This window comes from Vombatus ursinus, unplaced genomic scaffold (assembly GCF_900497805.2).
Source record: "Vombatus ursinus unplaced genomic scaffold, bare-nosed wombat genome assembly UNPS02007284.1, whole genome shotgun sequence".
NCBI lineage: Eukaryota > Metazoa > Chordata > Mammalia > Diprotodontia > Vombatidae > Vombatus > Vombatus ursinus.
Genome location: NW_020947062.1, coordinates 10,769,111 through 10,775,919, shown reverse-complemented (window position 1 = coordinate 10,775,919; position 6,809 = coordinate 10,769,111). Strand labels below are relative to the sequence as shown.

General features: G+C 33.0%; 1 pseudogene; it reads left to right on the top strand.

Annotated features, from left to right (window-relative positions):
* The first annotated feature begins 6,010 nt into the window (after window positions 1-6,010).
* LOC114033464 lies at window positions 6,011-6,303 on the top strand (annotated as a pseudogene).
* The last annotated feature ends 506 nt before the right edge of the window (window positions 6,304-6,809 follow it).

Here is a 6,809-nt window from a genome sequence, read left to right as displayed (position 1 = left end):
GTCTGACCTCTCATGTTATAAATGAGATCCAGAAGGTAAATGACTTACCTAAGGTGGTGCCGGAGGAAAGACTTTACACAGCAGTACTCTGGAAACTGAGATGTTAGATTCTACATATCATGGCTCTCCTATCATTAATCAATAAAATTATTTCTCTAATAATTGCAATATTATATCTAATAGCAATGTTACCTACAATAATAGCACATTATCATAACTATAGCTATATTTGAAAGGCTTTTTTCCCCCAGTTTTTTCTTCTCTGCATTATCCTCCTTCCAGTTTCATTGCTAAATGTCCTCCGTACGATTTGCCTTAACTGGGTCCTCTGGCAAACTTTATGCAAACTTTTCTTCCCTCCATTGATTTTAGATATTTTAAGAGAAGATGTTTCTTATAATCTTCCCCTGCTCTCTCCTTAATTAAGTATGAAAGATTATGCAAAGAGGTTTATATTCAAAATCAGCATTGCCCTTGGCTGCCATCTCTTTCTTCTTGATGAAATTGTGTTCACTGGATGAAGTGATTTCGGGGCTATTTTTTTTTTTTTTGCCTTCTTATTGTGGTGAACAATTTCTATCCTTTTTCTTTTTCATCAATAGCTTGTTTAAGTAAGACAAGTTGGAGCTAGTTTTAAATGTAGGCAAAATTTTCTCATTTTAATTCTTCTGATTTGGTATTGATTTTGGTCTTTGTTCTAATAAATTAGAGGTTAGATTGTACACAGATGGTGTGCTGATTTAATGCAGTATTTTGGGTAGTGGTGGGCAGCTAGGTGGTACAGTGGATACCGCACCAGGCCTGGACTCAAGAAAATCTGAGTTAAAAGCTGGTTTTGAACACTTTCTAGCTGTGTGACTCTGGGCAAGTCACTTCACCCTGTTTGCCTCAGTTTTCTCATTTGTAAAATGAGCTGGAAAAGGAAATGGCAAACCACTCCAGTATCTTTCCCAACCAAACTCCAAATGGGGTCATGAAGAGTCAGAAACAAGAAAATTTTGCGTGGTGTAGTTATTCTTACTGTATTTGTATGACACAGTCATGAACATTGAATCTCATTCCAATGATTTAGATCTTCTTTAATTTCTGTAAAAATTTTTTTTAGTTGTTATATGTATATATGCCTTTTCTATACGTGTCTTGGTAGGTTAGTTCCCAAGTATATTTTGTTATTGTCTTAAAAGGAATTTCCATTCCTATTCTTCCTTCTAGGATTTGTTAGTGACATACATCAAAATTGATTTTTGTAAATTCATTTTGTGTTCTGTGATATTACTAACGCTATTGTTTTGATTGATTTTTTTCCTTTGGTTGAATTCCTGGTTTTCTCTAAGTAAATGATCACATCATCTCCAAATTGAGATAGTTTTGACTATATGTTTTCCCACAATTCTCTCTCTTATCTTACTGCTGTAACTAGTCTTTCTAGCTCTATATCAAATAATAACATTGGCAAAGGATATCTTTAATGGACCTTTGATCCTATTGTGAAAACTTCTAGTGCTGCTCTGTTTCAAATAATGCTAGCTCTTGATTTAGAGAGATATTTTTAATCATATTAAGGAAAGGTCCTTTTATCCCTCTGATTTTTAATGTGTATGTTTATGTTTAACATAAATGAGTGCTGTATTTTGATGAAGGTTTTTTTTGCATCTGTTGACATATATGAAAAAGTGATATAAATAGCATGGTTATATGGTTTACTATATTTCTAGGTTTCTTATAAAGGCAGCATGGAATGGTGGAGATAGTTCTAGAACTTAGAGTCAGAAATACCTAGATTCAAATTCTGTCTTTAGTAATTTCAGCTATACAATCCTGAACAATTGTCTTAACCTCCTTGTATCTCAAGTTCTTTCACTAATAACCAGAGAGTTTCTGTACCAGGAATTCTTCACTTTAATGAAATCATAGATGCTTCATGTATAATTTTAAAATAGAGCAATTTGTTACTATCTGGATGAACATATATACACATATGTGTGTATTTAAGTATCTATATACACATATGTGTGAATAAACACACACACACACATGTATACATTTGTATACATGTGTGTGCGTTTATCCAGAGAATAACAAATTAACAAATTACTCTATTTTTTTACCCATTCTGCAGATCTCAGCTCCCTTTTCTCTATGCAATTTAAAAAATGTTTTATTAATGCTCTTTTTTCTTTGTAATGTAAATGAATGTTACATTTTACTAAAAGCTTTTTCTGCATCTAACATAGTGCCTGGTACTTAGTAAGTGCTTCATAAATGCTCTTTTGATTGTAATCGTGTGGTTTTTATTGTTTTGTTATTAATGTGTTCTTTTATATTCATAGTTTTCCTAATGCAAAACTACTTCCACACCTGGTATAAATGCAGCCTGATCAGAGTGGATAGTTTTTGGAATTTATTGCTATATGTTTGCTAATATGTTATTGAATATGTTTGTATCAATATTCATTAGTGTGTTGGTGCATATTTCTCTTTTTTTCTGATGACCCTAGTGATTATAATTTTTATTGAATTGAAATCAGTAAAGAATGCTCCCAAAGGTTTGCCATAAGGCATCTGATCAATGCCATTGGGTTCTTTGTCTAGTTTTTATAGTAATTGCTCTCCCCACTTTAGGTATCAGGATTGGGTTTTTTTTTTTCATAAAAGAAATTTGGTAGGATGCTTTCTACCATTTTTCCAAACAACTTATGTAATATTGGAATCAATTTTTCATTGAATGTTTGATAGAATTCATTTATAAAATTCATCTGAATTGTTCTATAAGAAATGATGAACAGGCTGAATTCAGAAAAACTTGGAAAGACTTGTATGGTCTGATGCTGACTGAAGTGAGCAGAACCAGGAGAACGTTGTACACAGTAATAGACACATTGTGTGATGACTAATATTGATAAACTTAACCCTTCCCAGCAATGCAAAGATCTAAGACATCTCCAAAGGCCTCATGATGGAAAATGCTATCCATAAAGAAGAAAGAGCTATGGAGTTTGAACGCAGATCGAAGCATACTATTTGCTATTTTTTTTCTTCTATTGTGTTTTGTTTCCTCTTTCTGGTGGTTCCTCCTATTGGTTCTAATTCTTACTTACAACATAACAAATGGGAAAATATATTTAATAGGAATGTATATATATATAGCCTATATCAAATTGAGCGCCATCTTGGGGAGGAAGGTGAGGAGGGAGGGGAAGAAAAATTTTAAACTCAAAAGTATATGGAAGTGATTGTTCACAAATCAAAATAAATTTTTTAAAAAATCATCTGAGCCTTGGTTTCCCCTCCACCTTGGGTGTCCATTTAAGAATGGATCAATTTATTGTTCTGAGGTTGGGTTATTTAATTTCTCTATTTCTTGTTTGTTAATACTTCTATTTTATACTTTTTAAAGTATTCATCTGTTTCGTTTATCCATTTGTGGGGCACATAATATAATTAGGCAAAGTAGTGCCTAATAATTCATCTGAACCCGGGTACTCAGACTACAAATTCAGTACACTTTCCACTGTAATTTCCTTTATTTCTTCTCCATTTGTTATAAGATTCCCCTTCTTCATTTTTTCATATTGTGTTTTGGTTTTCCTTTCTTTTAAAAAATGCTGATAATTTATTTATTTCATCAATGTTTTAAAAACTACTTATTTCATTCATTAATTCAATGTTTTTTTTGTTTTCAATTTTGTTTATGTCTTGTTAGTTTCAAAATTTCTTGGTGTTTTTTTTTTTACATTTGGGGTTTTAAATATATTTTTTTAGTTCCTTACCCAATTTATTGATCACTTACATCTCTCTTTTGTTGATGAACATGTTTCAAGAATTAAATTTCTCCTAAGCACTGCTTTGTCTATATACCATGACTTTTGATATATTGTAATTTTCTTTAACAAAATGTTCTATAGTTTCTATCTATTGTTCTTTGACCTATAATTTTTAAGATTATATTATTTAGTCTATTTAAATCTGAATCAGTTCTTCAAGTGACCCTATTTTTTATCATTTTTATTGAACTGAAATCAGAAAAGGATGCTCCCAAAAGTTTGCCATAAGGCATCTTCCCAATGCAATTGCGTATTTTGTCTAGGTTTTATAATAATTTATGAGTACCAGTGTAGCCTCTGGGCTGACCAACCCTTGCTCTCCTTATAGGATTGCTCCACTTCCTTCTCTTAATATTTTAATAATACATTTTATTTATTTCATGTAGGTCATCATTGTTTATATGTAACTGAAACCCACAACATATCCCTTCAAGTCACTTGCAATTTTTTGTTCCTTAGAGACTGTGATATTCCATGATTTGTAGCCATATCAAAACACTAGAAGAATACTAGTGTTAAACAATGAATGCCTTTTTGTATTATGGAGCAATTTAATGTTGAAAATACTATGCAACTTCTCAAATATAATCTGGCTTTTTTTTTCTTCCTGTTACCTTTGCAGTGCTAATCTATGAACTATGCTGACAGATTCCCATCCATACGACTGAATCTCACAATCCAGGCAATAGGCATTCCTCATTTACTTGGTTTTTCCTTTTTTCCATCATCTACTGGGAACCCTTCTTTGATTCAGACTCTGCGCAGGCCATGAAAGTGACAGACACTTCTAGTTCACAAACTTATCTTACTCGCCTTAGTTGATACTGATACAAGTTGATATTGAGCACAAGTTATTGCTATACTTGCCTCAATTAAGGTTCTTGAATTGTCTTAATTCAAGCATGGAAATCTCCTGGGTGAAATGGAGCTTTTAAGGCTGCATTTTGCTCTGCCAAGACAAATACTTTTTTTGTAAGAACAAACAATAAATACAGTGGGCACTTGTTTTTTCTATATGTTTCACTCCCTTTCATGACTGTGAAGATGTTATCTGCTGTAGAAAATCATTTACAAATGCCTGTCAGTTCCTGTCTCATATTTTCATCTAGGATAGCCTTGATACACTTATAGATAATCCTCATAAAGATTTTATAAGGATCAGAAAGTTAGCATACACAGAGGTCATTGCTAATGTTATCTTGGTCACTTTTGGGGGATGATAATAACACCAATATTTTTTTCAATTAATTTCATGCCTTCCCTTCTTTCAAATATCTTTAAAAGATATTTAAAAGTCTTATTTTTTTTTTAAATTTTGACTTCTTTTTTTTTTTACTTCTTCTGTGTGCAGTTGGTCTGATCTTGATGGTCTTCCCAACTTCTCAAGTGTCATTTCTTAGAATTCTAATATGGTGATTCCACATTTATCTATAATAATATCTATTATATATATACACACATATATAGTGATATCTATGATTCACTGTATAAATGTTGGCAAATCTTTTCATTTAGAGGTCATGTTTCCCCAGAACTGAAGCTGATTCACATACTACAATGACTGAATATACAACTGGTAATGGATTAATATACCGGTTCCTGTGAACTCAGCTGAACAGTATCTCAATTTCTCCATCCTAGAATTTCATCCAGCTCTGGGCTCCAAGTTGGGACTGCATTCCCAGATTGTAATCATGGAAGAAAGTAGGGACTAGTTCAGGCAGCCTATCACTCAGAAACCACAGGGCAATGACTTCTAGACTCCAGTAGACAGAATTTAGATCCAATTTAATATCGTCCTTCTCCAGAATGAAGCAGAAAATAAAATCTGGGCCTATCCAAGTCTTCCAAAAATGCACAACAGGGCAGAGTCTGACCTTGGCAGAAAATCCCAATTCAAAAACAGAAGCGATAGATATTAGCAAATAGAAGGGAAAAAAACCCCACCAAATAAAGAAATACAATGGATTAAGGGAATCACAAAATAAAATTCAAGAAAATAATTCTGAAATAACCACAATTAGAAAAAAAAGTTGGCCACAAAGACTCTAAGAATAGAAGGAAGTGATGAAGGAACACACCTGAACAGGAGATGAAAAATAATATCAAAGTACTTAGAACAAGAATATACAGCTCAAAGCAAAAAGTGGACAACCTTTCTTTTTGGTCCCGGTGGCAGGAGGAAGATGATGAAGGGGACGTCTTCGTTTGGTAAGGGCTGGAATAAGACGCACACTTTGTGCTGTCATTGTGGTTCTAAGGCATACCATCTTCAGAAGTCAACATGTGGCAAATGTGGATATCCTGCTAAACGCAAGAGAAAGCATAATTGGAGTGTAAAGGCTAAGCGATGCAACACCACTAGTACTGGTCAAATGGGGCACCAAAAATTGTCTATCGCCAATTCAGGAATAGATTCCGTGAAGGAACAATACCCAAGCCCAAGAGAGCAGCTGTTGTAGCATCTAGTTCATCTTGAGGATTCAACTGTTTGTTAAAATAAATGTCTTGAATGAAAAAAGTTTAAAAAAAAAGAAGTGGACAACCTTATTCAACCAGTCAAAACTTTGAAAAATAGAATGGAGCAAATAGAATTCAGTGATTCAGTGAGTTGACAAGAAATATTAGAGCAAAGTCAAAAGATTGAAACATAAGAACTAGTTAAATATCTATTAGGAAAAGCAACCAATCTAGAAAATAGAACAAAGAGATAATTTAAAAATAATTCGACTATCTAAAAACTATGACCAAACAAAAATTCTAGATAACATATTTTAGGAAATCATAAAGCTGCCCAAAGCTATTAGAGCCAGAGGGCAAGGTAAAAATGGAAAGAATTCACCTCTTGAATATTCTAGCTACAGAGCTTGGCCTCTCTTATTTCTTTATCCCAAACTAAAATTTCCAAATATAGCACGTGTAATGGGCAATTATCTCATTTCCCATTTGCATTGACAAGTCAGTATTGCTAATACATCCCTTTAT